The sequence below is a fragment of the Ips typographus genome, unplaced genomic scaffold, assembly GCF_016097725.1.
Source record: "Ips typographus isolate SLU unplaced genomic scaffold, UJ_Ityp_2.0 IpsContig179, whole genome shotgun sequence".
Classification (NCBI taxonomy): Eukaryota; Metazoa; Arthropoda; class Insecta; order Coleoptera; family Curculionidae; genus Ips; species Ips typographus.
Genome location: NW_028098551.1, coordinates 546 through 19,618, shown reverse-complemented (window position 1 = coordinate 19,618; position 19,073 = coordinate 546). Strand labels below are relative to the sequence as shown.

Sequence of the window (19,073 nt, the reverse complement as noted above, 5' to 3'; positions counted from 1 at the left end):
CTCACAGTCTAAACGACCTAAATTGTTGATTTTTGGTGGAGTGGTAGCTCAGACTGTGAGGAAGGTGCAGAAAAAAAATCAGCTCGATCCGACTTAGTACAGGGCCGTAGCAGCCCTGGAAAGTTGAGAGAAACTGATAAACTCAAAAAACACTGTCCTGGAACGGCAAAATCGTCATAACTCACAGTCTAAACGACCTAAAATGTTGATTTTTGCTGGAGTGGTAGCTTAGACTGTGAGGAATGTGCACAAAAAAAATCAGCTCGATCCGACTTAGTACAGGGCCGTAGCAGCCCTGGAAAGTTGAGAGAAACTGATAAACTCAAAAAACACTGTCCTGGAACGGCAAAATCGTCATAACTCACAGTCTAAACGACCTAAAATGTTGATTTTTGCTGGAGTGGTAGCTCAGACTGTGAGGAATGTGCAGAAAAAAAATCAGCTTGATCCGACTTAGTACAGGGCCGTAGCAGCCCTGGAAAGTTGAGAAAAACTGATAAACTCAAAAAACACTGTCCTGGAACGGCAAAAACGTCATAACTCACAGTCTAAACGACCTAAATTGTTGATTTTTGCTGGAGTGGTAGCTCAGACTGTGAGGACAGTGCAGAAAAAAAAATCAGCTCGATCCGACTTAGTACAGGGCCGTAGCAGCCCTGGAAAGTTGAGAGAAACTGATAAACTCAAAAAACACTGTCCTGGAACGGCAAAAACGTCATAACTCACAGTCTAAACGACCTAAATTGTTGATTTTTGCTGGAGTGGTAGCTCATACTGTGAGGAATGTGCAGAAAAAAAATCAGATCAATCCGACTTAGTTCAGGGCCGTAGCAGCCCTGGAAAGTTGAAAAAAATTGATAAACTCAAAAACACTGTCCTGGAACGGCAAAAACGTCATAACTCACAGTCTAAACGTTGGAGAAAGTTGATTTTTGGTGTCAAGTTAGCTTAGACTGTACGGTATATTTGGTAAAAAAATCAGGTCTCTAGTTAACTCGGTTCTTTAATTTCTTTTACCGTTTCCGAGATATTCAAGGAAAAACCAAAAAAAAAAAAAAAAGTTGTAAAAAAGTTACTTTTTTCAATTTTTAACCTCAAAAATGGATTCCCCGACCCCGATTTAGTCGAAAACGACCTACAACTCGGTAAAACACCAAAAATTAGTCCAAAACATGATAAATGTTGTGGCAACATGATAAATTAATGTTTACTCAAGTAAATTTCGGTTTAAATGCACTGAAACTGGTTTAAACACGATTTCTACCAATTCCTACATGATTCAAGTGTTTTACTGGGGTTTTGCAATGTTTCAACATGATAAATGTTGCCTTTCAACCGGATAAATTATCATGTTTACTTAGAAAAACAGGTTTGCTGTACCCACGGGTTTTTGCCCTGTAACTCTTTAAGGAGACCCTTAAGGGCCAAAACCCCTTAATACAATCCTGTAGATAATTAAATTTCCTACAACTTCCTTTATTTACACTTTTTTGTATCTTTTTAAATAACGGAGCTACGCTCCGTCAAAATGAAGTTGGTCTTAAAAAACCACTTTGGTGCACCCAGTCACTTCTTGCCCTGTAACTCCTTAAGGAGACCCTTAAAAGCAAAAGTCCCTTAACACAATTTTGTAGAGAATTAAATTTCCTATAACTTCCTTTATTTACGATTTTTTGTAACTCCTCAAATAACGGAGCTGCGCTCCGTCAAAATAGAGTTAGTTTTTGGGTGTCAAAATCGCAAAATTTTCCAATTTTAACCTCAAAAATGGATTCCCCGACCCCGATTTAGTCGAAAATGACCTACAACTCGTTAAAATACCAAAAATTAGTCCAAAACATGATAAATGTTGTGGCAACATGATAAATGTTGCCTTTCAACCGGATAAATTATCATGTTTACTTAGAAAAACAGGTTTGGTGCACCCACGGGTTTTTGCCCTGTAACTCCTTAAGGAGGCCCTTAAGGGCCAAAACCCCTTAAAACAATCTTGTAGAGAATTAAATTTCCTACAACTTCCTTTATTTACGCTTTTTTTGTATCTCCTTAAATAACGGAGCTACGCTCCGTCAAAATGGAGTTTGTCTTAAAAAACCACTTTGGTGCACCCAGTCACTTTTTGCCCTGTAACTCCTTAAGGAGACCCTTAAAAGCAAAAGTCCCTTAATACAATCTTGTAGAGAATTAAATTTTCTACAACTTCCTTTATATACACTTTTTTTGTATCTCCTTAAATAACGGAGCTGTGCTCCGTCAAAATGGAGTTAGTTGAGAAAAATCAGTTTTGTGACACTTTTAAGGAATTTCCTCTACCTGAGTTGGTTTAAAAGGATATTTAATGGTTTCAATTGTGCAATTTACTACAAAAAAGCCGTTTATTATGAATGGTAGTGGATAGCGAAAACCCTAAATCACCCCCTCACCTCCCTTGAAAAAGGTGCCAAAAAATCTACCTGCGATCTTTGGGTACCAAATTTCAGGGGTTACATTTGTTTGGGGGCAATTTTGATACAGAGCGGTCAAAAGAGGACACTTTGGACTACAAAACGGTAAAAAATGCAACCCTGTAACTCTAGAAATAACCGAGTTATGGGCGATCAAAGTGGATCAAGTTTTCCGACACTTACGCAGTGACTCTCGTTTGGTTTTTGGTTGGTTTTTCGGTAAAACGGACTGTACCGTTGAATTCCCCGTCCCCGAATTAGCCGAAAATGACCCGTCACTTAGTTGTTTACGTCAAATTTCAGATTTGCCGCAAGGGTGACCCTACGGCAGAAACCCTACGGCAAATTAGAGGACCCCTACGGCAAAATTGCGGCAAAATGCAAACTTTCTGATAAACGCACGAGTGAGGGATGGTTTTTTACTAAATCGGGGACGCGGAATTCAATGGTGCAGTCTATTTTTGCGTATCTGCTACGCAAGTCTAGTTTTTCCCCAGTTTTCCGGCCTGGGTTAGAGATAACGCCAATCTGATAGTGGGAATGAATTCCCGACCCCAAATTAGTCGAAAACGAGTGGTCACTCGATATAGTTAGTTTGATAGCGTGAAAATGACCCTACGGCAAATTGGAGGACCCCTACGGCAAAATTGCGGCAAATTGCAAACTTTCTGATACAAACACGAGTAAGGAGTGGTTTTTTATTAAATCGGGGACGGGGAATTTAATGGTCTGGTCCGTTTTAGCGTATCTGCTACGCAAGTCTAGTTTTTTTCCCAGTTTTCCGGCCTGGGTAAGAGATAGCGCCAATCTGACAGCGGAAATGAATTCCCTGACCCCAAATTAGTCGAAAACGAGTGGTCACTCGATATAGTTAGTTTGATAGCGTGAAAATGACCCTACGGCAAATTGGAGGACCCTTACGGCAAAATTGCGGCAAAATGCAAACTTTCTGATACAGACACGAGTGAGGGGTGGTTTTTTTACTAAATCGGGGACGGGGAATTCAATGGTCTTGTCCGTTTTAGCGTATCTGTTACGCAAGTCTAGTTTTTTCCCAGTTTTCCGGCCTGGGTAAGAGATAGCGCCAATCTGACAGCGGGGAATGAATTCCCTGACCCCAAATTAGTCGAAAACGAGTGGTCACTCAATATATTTAGTTTGACAGCGTGAAAATGACCCTACGGCAAATTAGAGGACCCCTACGGCAAAATTGCGGCAAATTGCAAATTTTCCAATAAAAGCTCGAGTGAGGGGTGGTTTTTTTACTAAATCGGGGACGGGGAATTCAATGGTGAAATCTGTTTTTGCGTATCTGCTACGCAAGTCCAGTTTTTGTCCAGTTTTCCGGCCTGGGTAAGAGATAGCGCCAATCTGACAGCGGGAATGAATTCCCCGACCCCAAATTAGTCGAAAACGAGTGGTCACTCGATATAGTTAGTTTGACAACGTGAAAATGACCCTACGGCAAATTGGAGGACCCCTACGGCAAAATTGCGGCAAAATGCAAACTTTCTGATAAAGGCACGAGTGAGGGATGGTTTTTTACTAAATCGGGGACGGGGAATTCAATGGTGCAGTCCATTTTTGCGTATCTGCTACGAAAGTCTAGTTTTTGTCCAGATAAACTCAAAAACACTGTCCTGGAACGGCAAAATCGTCATAACTCACGTTCTAAACGCCTTAGAAGGTTGATTTTTGGTGTCAACGTAGCTTAGATTGTGCAGAGTGTTTGGTAAAAAAATCAAGTCTCTAGGACTTAAGACAGGGCCGTATCAGGCCTGGAAAATTGAGAAAAACTGATAAACCCAAAAAACACTGTCCTGGAACGGCAAAAACGTCATAACTCACATTCTAAACCACGTAGAAGGTTGATTTTTGGTCTCAAGGTAGCTTAGACTGTACAGTATGTTTGGTAAAAAAATCAAGTCTCTAGGACTTAAGGCAGGGCCGTATCAGGCCTGGAAAGTTGAGAAAAACTGATAAACCCAAAAAACACTGTCCCGGAACGGCAAAAACGCCATAACTCACATTCTAAACGTCGTAGAAAGTTGATTTTTTGTATGTACACCCTGTATCGTATGCTCTTTACATTCTAAACGCTTTTGCAGCCAAATTTGTGCTGTGAAACGGTTATTTCGATTGAAATTCGTCTCGTTTCAATGCAAATCAAATGAAACGTGCTTCCGGTGGTATACAGAGTGTTGCCGCTTTGCCTGAACGAATAATTACCGTTAGAAATCTGTTTTTTTCAGTGTAAACAGGTCTTTTATTGTTTTCTAAACGATTTCGGGTGAATCGCACGTTTTTACCGACTTTTTGATCGTTTTTTTTTTGGGTTATGCGCCCGGACTAACCAATCAGGTTAGTTTGATGGGAAAAATGCATTTTTTTCGGTGTTTTTTTTAGTCGAGTGCACCGAATCGGGATATGCGTAGGACTAATTGCTTCCCGACTTTATTAATTGGAACAAGGTCAGGACGATTCGGAGGCCTTTTGGTTTTGTAATTAGCCTGCTTGGTTCCAGTTTAGTTTTTGTTTTTCTACGGCCCTGCCTTAAGTCCTAGAGACTTGATTTTTTTTACCAAACACACTGTACAGTCTAAGCTACTTTGACACCAAAAATCAACCTTCTACGTGGTTTAGAATGTGAGTTATGACGTTTTTGCCGTTCGCGAACAGTGTTTTTTGGGTTTATCAGTTTCTCTACGTTTCCAGGGCTGATACGGCCCTGCCTTAGTCCTACAGACTTGATTTTTTACCAAACATACTGTACAGTCTAAGCTACCTTGAGACCAAAATCAACCTTCTACGTGGTTTAGACGTAAGTATTGACGTTTTTGCCGTTCGCGGACAGTGTTTTTTGAGTTATCAGTTTCTCTCAAGTTTCCAGGGTTGTTACGGCCCCTGTACTAAGTGGGATCAACCTGATTTTTTTCTGAACATTCCTCACAGTCTGAGCTACCGCTCCACCAAAAATCAACAATTTAGGTGGTTTAGACTGTGAGTTATGACAATTTTGCCGTTCCAGGACAGTGTTTTTTTGAGTTTATCAGTTTTTTTTTTCAAATTTCCAGGGCTGCTATGGCCCTGTGCTAAGTCGGATCAAGCTGATTTTTTTTTCTGCACGTTCCTCACAGTCTGAGCTACCACTCCACCAAAAATCAACGTTTTAGGTGGTTTAGACTGTGAGTTATGTCAATTTGCCGTTCCAGGACAGTGTTTTTTGAGTTTATCAGTTTCTCTCACGTTTCCAGGGCTTCTACGGCCCTGTACTAAGTCGGATCGAGCTGATTTTTTTTCTGCACTTTCCTCACAGTCTGAACTACCACTCCACCAAAAATCAACGATTCAGGTCGTTTAGACTGTGAGTTATGACGATTTTGCCGTTCCAGGACACCACTTACTTTAGAAAAAAGAACAAATCACACTCTCAACCACCAAAAACTGTAAAAATAAGTGATTTTTTTTCAACTTTTCAGATCAGTTTACACCTTCCACCATACAAAACAAATTTCCCATTGAACACTACAGGTAATTGGCCATAATTTGCCGCCATGTTGCCGGAAGTATTTAATCGGTTTCAACCTGCATCTGAGTGACATTAACTAATACATTTTGGGTAATTTGCAAATTGTTTTAAAGTGTTTTTTTGAATCATTTTGACTAATTGGGGACGGGGAATTCATTCCCGTTTTCGGTTTTCCGCTATCTCGTTCACAACGCCGAGAAATCTGGGTTTAATCGTATTTTTTTAGGAGATACGTGAAAATGGACTTCACCATTGAATTCCCCGTCCCCGATTTAGTAAAAAACCACCCCTCACTCGTGCGTTTATCAGAAAGTTTGCATTTTGCCGCAATTTTGCCGTAGGGGTTCTCTAATTTGCCGTAGGGTCATTTTCACGCAGTCAAACTAACTATATTGAGTGACCACATCGTTTTCGACTAATTTGGGGTCGGGGAATTCATTCACGCTGTCAGATTGGCGTTATCTCTTACCCAGGCCGGAAAACTGGACAAAAACTAGACTTGCGTAGCAGATAAGCAAAAACGGACAAGACCATTGAATTCCCCGTCGCCGATTTAGTAAAAAACCATCCCTCACTCGAGATTATATCAGAAAGTTTGCATTTTGCCGCAATTTTGCCGTAGGGGTCCTCTAATTTGCCGTAGGGGTCATTTTTACGCTATTAAACTAACTATATTGAGTGACCACTCGTTTTCGGACTAATTTGGGGTCGGGGAATTCATTCACGCTGTCAGATTGGCGCTATCTCTTACCCAGGCCGGAAAACTGGACGAAAACTAGACTTGCGTAGCAGATACGCTAAAACGGACTGCACCATTGAATTCCCCGTCCTCGATTTAGTAGAAAACCATCCCTCACTCGTGCTTTTATCAGAAAGTTTGCATTTTGCCGCAATTTTGCCGTAGGGGTCGTCTAATTTGCCGTAGGGTTTTGCCGTAGGGTCACCCTTGCGGCAAATCTGAAATTTGACGTAAACAACTAAGTGACGGGTCATTTTCGACTAATTCGGGGACGGGGAATTCAACGGTACAGTCCGTTTTACCGAAAAACCAACCAAAAACCAAACGAGAGTCACTGCGTTAAGTGTCGGAAAACTTGATCCACTTTGATCACCCATAACTCGGTTATTTCTAGAGTTACAGGGATGCATTTTTTACCGTTTTGTAGCCCAAAGTGTCCTCTTTTGGCCGCCCTGTATCAAAATTGCCCCCAAACAAATGTAAACCCTGAAATTTGGTTCCCAAGATCGCAGGTAGATTTTTTGGTCCCTTTCCAAGGGAGGTGAGGGGGTGATTTAGGGTTTTCGCTATCCACTACCATTCATAACAAAACGGCTTTTTTGTAGTAAATTTCGCAATTGAAACCATTAAATATCCCATTAAACCAACTCAGGTAGAGGAAATTCCTTAAAAGTGTCTCAAAACTGCTTTTTCTCAACTAACTCCATTTTGACGGAGCGCAGCTCCGTTATTTAAGGAGATACAAAAAAAGCGTAAATAAAGGAAGTTGTAGGAAATTTAATTCTCTACAAGATTGTATTAAGGGGTTTTGGCCCTTAAGGGTCTCCTTAAGGAGTTACAGGGCAAAAACCCGTGGGCGCAACCAAACCTGTTTTTCTAAGTAAACATGATAATTTATCCGGTTGAAAGGCAACATTTATCATGTTGAAACATTACAAAACCCCAGTAAAACACTTGAATCATGTAGGAATTGGTAGAAATCGTGTTTAAACCAGTTTCAGTGCATTTAAACCGAAATTTACTTGAGTAACATTAATTTATCATGTTGCCTCAACATTTATCATGTTTTGGACTAATTTTTGGGTATTTTACCGAGTTGTAGGTCGTTTTCGACTAAATCGGGGTCGGGGAATCCATTTTTGAGGTTAAAAATTGGAAAATTTTGCGATTTTGACACCCAAAAACTAACTCCATTTTGACGCAGAGCAACTCCGTTATTTGAGGAGATACAAAAAAAGTGTATATAAAGGAAGTTGTAGGAAATTTAATTCTCTACAAGATTGTTTTAAGGGGTTTTTGCCCTTAAGGGCCTTCTTAAAGAGTTACACGGCAAAAAGTGACTCGGTGCACCAAAGTGGTTTTTTTAAGACACACTTCATTTTGACGGAGCGTAGCTCCGTTATTTAAGGAGATACAAAAAAAGTGTAAATAACGGAAGTTGTAGGAAATTTAATTCTCTACAAGATTGTATTAAAGGGTTTTGGCCCTTAAGGGCCTCCTTAAGGAGTTACAGGGCAAAAACCCGTGGGTGCACCAAAAATCCGGCTCGAAGGACCATAAGTCTAGGACGCGGTGACACAAATCTTAAATAACTCCGTTATTTCAAACTTTTACTAAAAACTTGTAATAAGGAAATTTGTAGGGAACAGTCAGGGCTGTTAAATGACGTTGGAGCGACCGCGGTAGGTGACCGGTAAGGCCGCTAGAGGGCGCCAAAGTTGCTCCAAACAATATCTGCAAAACGGTGAGAGATATCGACTTGAAATTATCAGGTTAGGTAGAGCAAGACTAGACGCACCTTTTACTTTCTGTGAGTTTTGGCCGTAAAACCAATAATTTGGCTAGGAAAATTAAAAAAAACAAATCACCCGGTTCGAAGGACCATAAGTTCAGGACGCAAAATCGTCAATAACTCCGTTATTTCTCAATTTCACGAAAAATGCGTTATAAAGGAATTTGTAGGGGACAGTCAGGGCTGTTAAATGACGTTTGAACGACCACGGTAGGTTGACCGGTAAGGCCGCTAGAGGGCGCCAAAGTCAGTCAAAGACACCAAGATACATTTTTGCCCATCACAGCCTTGGTATTGCACCGATTTGAATGAAATTTCCACTGGACATTGACAGATCGTAATCGAAACGTCATTGACTGACAGATGACGGTGTTCAAAGGTCACGTGATTTATTTTTTTTTTTTTGATTTTCAAGGTCATGCAAGGTTTTTAAGTTTGAAGAGCAAAAATGACAATTTAAAGGACAGTCTGGGATAAAATCGACCGCAAAACCCACTTAGAGTGCCCGAATCGAGTTTTTAAGCACATTTTTGGAATCCTCATTAAATTTCCTATCCAATAACCGGAAAAACAACTAAAAAAATCCAGTACAGTCTGGGAGAAAATCGCTGTCAAAGTTTGAAGTGCAAAAATGACATTTAAAGGACAGTCTGGGATAAATCGTGCGTAAAACCCACTTAGAGTGCCCGAATCGCATTTTTAAGCACATTTTTGGAATCCCCACTAAATTTCCTATCCAATAACCAGAAAAAAACACTAAAAAATCGAGTACAGTCTGGGAGAAAATGCGATGTCAAAGTTTGAAGTGCAAAAAATGACAATTTAAAGAACAGTCCTGGGATAAAATCGTCCGTAAAACCCACTTAAAGTGCCCGAATCGCATTTTTAAGCACATTTTTGGAATCCTCATTAAATTTCCTATCCAATAACCAGAAAAAACACTAAAAAATCTAGTACAGTCCTGGGAGAAAATCGCTGTCAAAGTTTGAAGTGCAAAAATGACAATTTAAAGAACAGTCTGCTACAAAATCGTTTGTAAACCCACTTAGAGTGCCCGAATCGCGTTTTTAAGCACATTTTTGGAATCCTCACTAAATTTCCTATCTAATGACATGAAAAAACACTAAAAATCGGGTACAGTCTGGAAGAAAATCGCTGTCAAAGTGAGTAATCCTCTAAAAGTTTTATTTTGGCCGCTAAAATTGGAAAATTGACACCAAAAAAACGGTTTAAAAATTAAGAAACTAACCTAAAAAATCGCCAGGGCAGAAACAGCTGACTTACCGCCTTGTTCCCGTTAATCCTGCGGGTGGTAAGTGACAGTTTACGGCCCGATCACGTGGTTTTTCACTAAAGCACCGTTCACACTCAACTTACGGCCCGCCAATACTGATCAGTGTGTACGGGGCCTTAGCGTTCGTGGCCCGCTCGATGCCGCAACGTTGCGCACCAGCTGGGGGCGCACTCTTCTGTTTACTTTCCTTCGGGCGGCTGATGATGGCGTCGTTTACCCACCGAAACTGTTGATTCACTCTAAAAAAATTTTATTTTTTTTTTTTGAAAATTAATTCCTCCCAAACTAGTTGGGTTAGGAAGCTGAAATTTTTACCGTAACTTCCTCCAACCTTTGCGAATATTTGGTAAAAATTTCACTGAAATCCCTCGGGAAACAGGGCCGTACCGGCCCAAGTGTGAACCAACGCCCCAAGGGCCCAGAAGACAGTCCGGGCAACCGGTAACTTTGACGCCCCCTAGCGGCCAAACGCCTCAACTTAAACCACTCCAGTCAACGTCACGTGACAGCCCAGTTCATTACCTGTCAAATCAATTTAAATAATTTTTTAGATAAACCTTCAAATAACCGAGTTACAGGCGATTGAAACCAACCAAGCAAACTACCAGACGTGCTCTCGGAATTTTTGCGATTACGGCCCTGTTTTTCAAAATATTGAATGAAATTTTTTTGGCACGTTCTGGAAGCATCCTGCTAGCTCCCGTAAAAATTTCATTCGCTTGTCTATTACAGGGCAGGAGTTGGAAATTTTTAAAATTTCACTCATTTTAGCTGAAAAACCACTTAGTGGAGCTACAGTCACGTTTTCGCTCATAACGGCGGAGGGAAATTTCCTGATTTTGTTACATTTTGACGTTTGACAGTTTTGACACTGTCAAAATGGGCAATTTTGACTTTTGACAGATGACAGTCGACGTTGACAGATGTCAAAATTGATAATTCTGACAGTTTGACGTTCAAAATGACGATTTTGACAGCCTAAACCAACAAACCAGTGGCACAGAACAATTTGAAGTGAAATTCCCTGATTTTGTTCGATTTTGACGTTTGACAGGTGACAGTTGACGTTGACAGGTGTCAAAATTGACAATTCTGACAGTTTGACAGGAAAAATGACCGTTTTGACAGCCCAAACTAACTAAACACGCGTACAGAACATTGCGGAGGGAAATTTCCTGATTTTGTTACATTTTGACGTTTGACAGCTTTGACACTGTCAAAATGGGCAATTTTGACTTTTGACAGATGACAGTCGACGTTGACAGTTGTCAAAATTGACAATTCTGACAGTTTGACAGTAAAATGACGATTTTGACAGCCTAAACTAACAAAGCAGTGGCACAGAACAATTCAAAGTGAAATTTCCTGATTTAGTTCGATTTTGACGTTTGACAGGTGACAGTGGACGTTGACAGATGTCAAAATTGACAATTCTGACAGTTTGACAGGAAAAATGACCGTTTTGAGAGCCCAAACTAACTAAACACACGTACAGAACATTTCGGAGAGAAATTTTCTGATTTTATTACATTTTGACGTTTGACAGCTTTGACACTGTCAAAATGGGCAATTTTGACTTTTGACAGATGACAGTCGACGTTGACAGATGTCAAAATTGACAATTCTGACAGTTTGACAGTAAAAATGACGATTTTGACAGCATAAACTAACAAAGCAGTGGCACAGAACAATTTGAAGTAAAATTCCCTGATTTTATTCGATTTTGACGTTTGACAGACGACATTTGACGTTGACAGGTGTCAAAATTGACAATTCTGACAGTTTGACAGTAAAAATGACCGTTTTGACAGCCCAAACTAACTAAACACGCGTACAGAACATTTCGGAGAGAAATTTCCTGATTTTGTTACATTTTGACGTTTGACAGCTTTGACACTGTCAAAAAGGGGCAATTTTGACTTTTGACAGATGACAGTCGACGTTGACAGGTGTCAAAATTGACAATTCTGACAGTTTGACGTTAAAAATGACGATTTTGACAGCCTAAACTAACGAAGCAGTGGCACAGAACAATTTAAAGTGAAATTTCCTGATTTTGTTCGATTTTGACGTTTGACAGATGACAGTTGACGTTGACAGGTGTCAAAATTGACAATTCTGACAGTTTGACAGGAAAAATGACCGTTTTGACAGCCCAAACTAACTAAACACACGTACAGAACATTTCGGAGAGAAATTTCCTAATTTTGTTACATTTTGACGTTTGACAGCTTTTGACGCTGTCATTTCTGACAGGAAAATTGACATTTGAGAACTGTCAAAAGACACTGACATTTCTGACAGAAAAAATTGACATTTCCGAACTGTCAAAAACCAAAATGGCCGCCTGAAGCAGGTTACACTGATCGTTCAATTGATTCAATGCTTTGCCACATCATTCCTCCAGTTTGACAGACAAAATGGTCAATTTTGACGTTTGACAGGTGACAGTTGACAATGACAGTTGTCAAATTTGACAATTCTGACAGTTTGACGGTAAAAATGACCGTTTTGACAGCCCAAACTTACTAAGCAATCGTACAGAACATTTCGGATTGAAATGTCCTGATTTTGTTAGATTTTGACGTTTGACAGCTTTGCGCTGACATTTCTGACAGGAAAATTGACATTTGAACAACTGTCAAAAACCAAAATGGCCGCCTGAAGCAGTTACACTAACTAAACTTAGGGACATACAGGGTGAACATCAAAGAGGGACAAAAAGTGCTCACTTCACTTTGACAGGTCATAACTTTGGTTGTATGTGAGCTACAGGGTGGATTTTTTTACCAAAATGTAGCCAAAAGAATGCTTTATTTTGACCACCCTGTACAGCTTGTCCGGAAAAATTTGTAGTGACAGCGCCAGAGGGAGAAACGTCAAAGTGACACTAAGTCAAAACCAACAAAACACTGTCTAGTTTGACAGGTCATAACTTGGGTTGTGTGAGAGCTACAGGGTGGATTTTTTTACCAAATGTAGCCAAAACTACGCAAATTATCGTATTTTAGCTGACCATCCATTCTGCGCAGCAGAAAACGATGATAATCGCGTGCGGAAGCTGAATTAACAACGATAAAAGGGATGGCACACGAGGGGGTCGTTTCACCCCTTTCCGGCACGTTCACCCTGTATATGATTGGATCGTGTTGCCGGTTTTAATTCGAATTGTTAAGGGACCCTCTGAATCTCTCTAGGGCTCAATCAGGGCCGTTCGAGGCCAACGTTGCCTTGTTTCCGCTTAATTTATGGTAATCTTGTTGTGCAGGCAAAGGGAGCCAAACTAATGCAAATAACTTCGGTTATACTTCGTCGATTTTGATGATTTTTCTTGTGGAACTCCCTTTCGGTCTGTACTGAGTGTGGTAAAAATTTCACCATTCTATCTTACCTCGTTCGTGAGTTATGGGCGAAAATACGTTACTGTAGCTCCGCTACAGGGCATGTAAGTCATCGTGTAACGTTCGGGTCAATAACTCAAAAACGGTTGGTTGTATGGAAAATTGCCTAACTTAATAAAAGTTGCCTAGTGGGGTGTAGAGTCACGTGACCAAATTTCAAAATTCTATCTTTCCTCCTCTAGGAGTTATGGTCGAAAATGTGATCCCTCGTTCTGGAGTTTCCAAATCGTTTTTAGTTGACGAGCATTTTGAAAGTTTTTCCACACCAAATCGGTCAGTTTGGGCTGTCAAAACTGTCATTTCTAATGTCAAACTGTCAGAATTTTTAGATTTGACAACTGTCACCTGTCAAATGTCAAAATTGCTCATTTTGTGTGTCAAACTGGATGAATGTAGCAGAAATTAATTGAATGATTAGTGTAACCGCTTAAAGCGGCCATTTTGATTTTTGACAGTTTGGAAATGTCAATTTTCCTGTCAGAAATGTCAAAGCTGATTTTTGACAGTTCTCAAATGTCAATTTTTCTGTCAGAAATGTCAGTGTCAAAGCTGTCAAACGTCAAAATCTAACAAAATCAGGAAATTTCTCTCCGAAATGTTCTGAGCGACTGCTCAGTTAGTTTGGGCTGTCAAAACGGTCATTTTTTACCGTCAAACTGTCAGAATTGTCAATTTTGACACCTGTCAACGTCAACTGTCATCTGTCAAACGTCAAAATCGAACTAAATCGGGGAATTTCACTTCAAATTGTTCTGTGCCACGCTTTGTTAGTTTTAGGCTGTCAAAATCGTCATTTTTAACGTCAAACTGTCAGAACTGTCACTTTTGACACCTGTCAACGTCAACTGTCACTTGTCAAAAGTCAAAATTGCCCATTTTGTCTGTCAAACTGGATGGGTGTAGCAGCAAAACATTGAAACAATTGAATGGATTAGTGTAACCGCTTCAGGCGGCCATTTTGATTTTGACAGTTCCGAAATGTCAATTTTCCGGTCAGAAATGTCAGCGTCAAGTCTGTCAAACGTCAAAATGTCACGAAAAACGGGGGAGTTTTAGCGCAAAATGAGTCTGTGCGTGTACTACTGCATGTGAGTAGTGCTTGTAGCACCGTGAAGCGCTTAACGCATTGCTGGGCTCGGTATCTCAAAAACGGTGCGTTGGAGGGAAAATTGCCTAACCTGGTAAAAGTTGCCTAGTGGCCTGTACAGTCACGTGACCAAATTTCAACCTCCTCACTTTACTCTTAAGGGAGTTCTGATTGATAATGTGACTTGGAGGGCTTGGTGGAGTGCTAGTAAGGTTACCATGTACACTCTCCTCAATATCTCAGAAACGGTAGGTCGGAGCGAAAATTGCCTAACTTGGTAAAAGTTGCATAGTGGGCTGTACAGTCACGTGACCAAATTTCAATCTCCTCACTTTACTGTTAAGGGAGTTCTGGTTGAAAATGTGTCTTGGAGAGTGTTGCAGAGGTTAGCAGATAAACTTTCCTCAATATCTCAGAAACGGTGAGACGGAGAAAAAATTGCCTAACTTGGTGAAAGTTGCCTAGTGGCCTGTACAGTCACGTGACCAAATTTCAACCTCCTCACTGTTCTGTGAGGGGAGTTTTGGTTGAAAATGTGACTTGGAGGACTTGGTGGAGTGCTAGAAAGGGTTACCATGTACACTCTCCTCAATATCTCAGAAACGGTTGGTCGGAGCGAAAATTGCCTAACCTGGTAAAAGTTGCCTAGTGGCCTGTTAAGTCACGGTGACCAAATTTCAACCTCCTCACTCTTCTGTGAGGGGGAGTTCTGGTTGAAAATGTGTCTTGGAGGAGAGTTAACGAGGTTGGCAGATAAACTCTCCTCAATATCTCAGAAATGGTGCGTTGGAGGGAAAATTGCCTAACTTGGTAAAAAGTTGCCTAGTGGCTTGTAGAGTCACGTGACCAAATTTCAACCTCCTCACTGTTCTGTGAGGGGAGTTCTGGTTGAAAATCTGTCTTGGAGGAGGGTTAAGGAGGTTGGCAGATAAACTCTCCTCAATATCTCAGAAACGGTGAGACTGAGAGAAAATTACCTAACTTGGTAAAAGTTGCCTAGTGACTCATAGAGTCACGTGACCAAATTTGAACCTCCTCACTGGTCTGTGAGGGGAGTTCTGGTTGAAAATGTGTCTTGGAGGAGTGTTGCAGCGGTTAGCAGATAAACTCTCGTCAATATCTCAGACACGGTGAGACGGAGAAAAAATTGCCTAACTTGGTGAAAGTTGCCTAGTGGCCTGTACAGTCACGTGACCAAATTTCAACCTCCTCACTGTTCTGTGAGGGGAGTTCTGGTTGAAATGTGTCTTGGAGAAGTGTTGCAGCGGTTAGCAGATAACTCTCGTCAATATCTCAGAAACGGTGAGGCGGAGGAAAAATTGCCTAACTTGGTAAAAGTTGCCTAGTGGGCTGTACAGTCAGGTGACCAAATTTCAACCTCCTCACTGTTCTGTGAGGGGAGTTTTGGGCTGAAAATGTGACTTGGAGGACTTGGTGGAGTGCCAGAAAGGTGACCATGTACACTCACCTGGATATCTCAGAAACGGTAGGTCGGAGCGAAAATTACCTAACCTGGTAAAAGTTGCCTACTGGTCCGTGCAATCACCTGACGCAACTGTCATAACCGGTCAATCAACAATTTGACAGTTGTCAGCAGCAAAATGCCTCCGGCCAAGGCTCCCTTCAACCCATTCGCCAAACAGGAGCTGTACGGCTACCAAACGCTGCACCGCGAGATCGGCTGCTACATTTCCAGGTAGGTTGAACTCGGTTTGAAGGCTTGCGCATCCCAAAAAAAATGGCGATTTAGGTTGGAACAGTACGAAAATTCGTTGAAATGGTTCGATGAGGCATCAAAAACACTCCGGAGGACAAAGAGCCTTGATTGGTCGAGCCAGGGCTAGATCCAAGCTGATCCAGTACGAGGGAGCCTTGGAGGACGTGAACAGAGCCTTGAGCCTTGATCCGGACGATTTGGTGGTGTTGGCTGACAAGGCTTTGAACATTTACCTTTGTAGCGAGTTTGAGGAAGGTCAGTGTACAGAAACAGCCTCATTTTCTAGCAAGCCTTGATGGTGAGGGCGTTGCCTCACTTGGTGATAGTTGCCTAGTGGCCTTTAGAGTCACGTGACCAAATTTCAACTCTCTCGCTCTTCTGAGCTGGGAGTTGTGGTTGAAATGTGACTTGAAGTCCAGGTGGAGTGTCACACAGGTTGGCAGGTAAACTCTCCTCAATATCTCAGAACGGTAGGGTGGAGGGAAAATTGCCTAACTTGGTAAAAGGTGCCTAGTGGCCTGTAGAGTCACGTGACCAAATTTCAACTCTCTCGCTCTTTTGCGCTGGGAGTTGTGGTTGAAAATGTGACTTACATACTAGGGTGGAGGGTCACACAGGTTGGCCTATAAACTCTCCTCCATATCTCATAAACGGTAGGTTGGAGCGAAAATTGCCTAACTTGGTAAAAGTTGCCTACTGGCCTGTACAGTCACGTGACCAAATTTGAACCTCCTCACTTTACTGTTAAGGGAGTTAGGGTCGAAAATGTGACTCCTCGTTCTGGTGCTGACAAATCGTTTTTAGCCGACGAGCAGTTTGAGCGATTTTTTTTTGTACCAAACACGTCAGTTTGGGGCTGTTTAACCTCGCATTTTTCCTGTCAACTGTCAGAAGTTTCAATTTTGACAATTGTCACCTGTCAAATGTCAAAATTAGTCATTTAACGTGTCAAACTGCAGCAGCAAAGCGTTGAATCGTGTAAATGAATGGTGTGATCGGTTAGGGCGGCCATTTTGATTTTTGACAGGTCGGAAATGTCAAGGTTGTCAAAACGTCAACTGTCCAAATGTCTCAACTGTCAATTTTTCTGTCAGAAATGTCAGTGCGAAAGCTGTCAAACGTCAAAATGTACCAAAATCAGGGAATTTCAATCCGAAATGTTCTCTACGACTGCTTAGTTAGTTTGGGCTGTCAAATCGGTCTTTTTTACTGTCAAACTGTCAGAATTGTTAATTTTGATAACTGTCAACGTCAACTGTCATCTGTCAAAAATCAAAATTTGACCGCTTTTTGTGTCAAACTGGAAGAATGTATGTACCAAATCGAACGATTCGCGTAGATCGGTTATAGCGGCCATTTTGGATTTTTGACAGTTGAGGAAAGTCAATTTTCCAGTCAGAACTGTCACTGTCAAGGCTGTCAAGTGTCAAAAACACAAAAAATTGGGGAGTTTTAGCGCGAAACGTGCCTGTGCCACTGCTTATATCACCGTGAGGAGGTTGAAGCATTTTTGGTCTCGATACTCAAAAAACGGTGCGTTGTACGGAAAAATTGCCTAACTTGGTAAAAGTTGCCTAGTGACCTGTAGAGTCACGTGACTAATTTAAACCCTCTCGCTCTTCTGCGCTAAGAGTTGTGGTTGAAAATGTGACTTACATACTAGGTGGAGGGTCACACAGGTTGGCAGATAAACTCTCCTCCATATCTCAGAAACGGTGCGTTGGAGGGAAAATTGCCTAACCTGGTAAAGTTGCCTAGTGGCCCGTAAAGTCACGTGACCAAATTTCAACCTCCTCACTCTTCTGCGCTGGGAGTTGTGGTCGAAAATGTGGCTTGGAGGACTTGGTGGAGTTTGACGCACTCCATCCAAACTTTCCTCGATATCTCGGAAACGGTGGGTGGTAGGAATTAGTGATTTGGACGGGTGTTTTCAGGTTTGGTGCGGAACACCAGGACCTTACCGAAACGTCAGAAACCGGAAAATTTCAAAATGGGCGTGATGCAATGCTCGGGACGCCATCGAAAATTGCCTGGGAGAGAGGGCGGGGAGGCCTTTGAGGGATCATTTCAAAATCATTCGGAAACTGGCTTGGAAACGGAACTATTTGGCGCAGAAACCGTTCGAACCCAAGCCCACCAACATGCCCAGGAAACGACCGAAAGTGATGTTTCCAAAACTGCTGAAGGTGGAGGGAGTGAAGGAGCCGGCGCAGCCGAAACACCTCAAACGACCTCAAACTGGTAAGTTTTGAGGGCACCAGAAGATTCTACGAGGAAAACTGACCAGAGTTCACCCTGGACACTTTTCCCGACAAACGTCCGGTTTTAGGAACTACAGGGTGTGGCAGAGAAGCTGTCAAACTGTTTCTAGAAACTTCTAGAAGCTTCCAAAAGCTTCTAGAAGAATCTAGAAACCTTTAAAAGCCTTCAGAACAATCTAGAAGTCTTCACCACTGTCTGGAAGCTTCCAGAAACTTCTAGAAACTCCTAAAAGCTTCTAGAAGAATCTAGAAACCTTCAAAATGCTTACAGAACCATCTAGAAGTGTTTAACACTCTCTAGAAGCTTCCAAAAGCTTCTAGAAGAATCTAGAAACCTTTAAAAAGCCTTCAGAACAATCTAGAAGTCTTCACCACCGTCTGGAAGCTTCCAGAAACTTCTAGAAACTGCTAAAAGCTTCTAGAAGAATCTAGAAACCTTTAAAAGCCTTCAGAACAATCTAGAAGTCTTCACCACCGTCTGGAAGCTTCCAGAAACTTCTAGAAACTGCTAAAAGCTTCTAGAAGAATCTAGAAACTTCAAAATGCTTCAGAACAATCTAGAAGTGTTTAACACTCTCTAGAAGCTTCCAAAAGCTTCTAGAAGAATCTAGAAACCTTTAAAAAGCTTTCAAAACAATTTAGAAGTCTTCACCACTGTCTAGGAGCTTCTAGAACCTTCTAGAAACCCCTAAAGCTTCTAGAAGAATTTAGACTTCTCCAAAATGCTTCAAAACCGTCTAGAAGTCTTCCACACTCTCTAGAAGCTTCCAGAAACTTCTAGAAACGCTCAAAAGCTTCTAGAAGAAACT

The 19,073-nt window shown here is 41.4% G+C and overlaps 1 protein-coding gene and 1 pseudogene across 3 annotated transcripts in view; one reads left to right on the top strand and one right to left on the bottom strand.

Annotated features, from left to right (window-relative positions):
* LOC145739444 (uncharacterized) overlaps positions 1-10,298 on the bottom strand; it is a 55,458-nt gene extending 45,160 nt beyond the window's left edge. The window contains exon 1 of one of the 2 annotated variants that reach the window (XM_081994862.1): positions 9,754-10,298. The gene's annotated coding sequence lies outside the window, so the exon portion shown is untranslated. The remainder of the gene's footprint in view (positions 1-9,753) is intronic. The other variant, XM_081994861.1, reaches the window with a different exon arrangement.
* Positions 10,299-15,807: 5,509 nt separating this feature from the next.
* LOC145739445 (uncharacterized) lies at positions 15,808-18,273 on the top strand (annotated as a pseudogene). Its single transcript, XR_014181040.1, has 3 exons — positions 15,808-15,982; positions 16,037-16,258; positions 17,938-18,273. The product of XR_014181040.1 is annotated as an uncharacterized LOC145739445 (transcript).
* Positions 18,274-19,073: the final 800 nt, after the last annotated feature.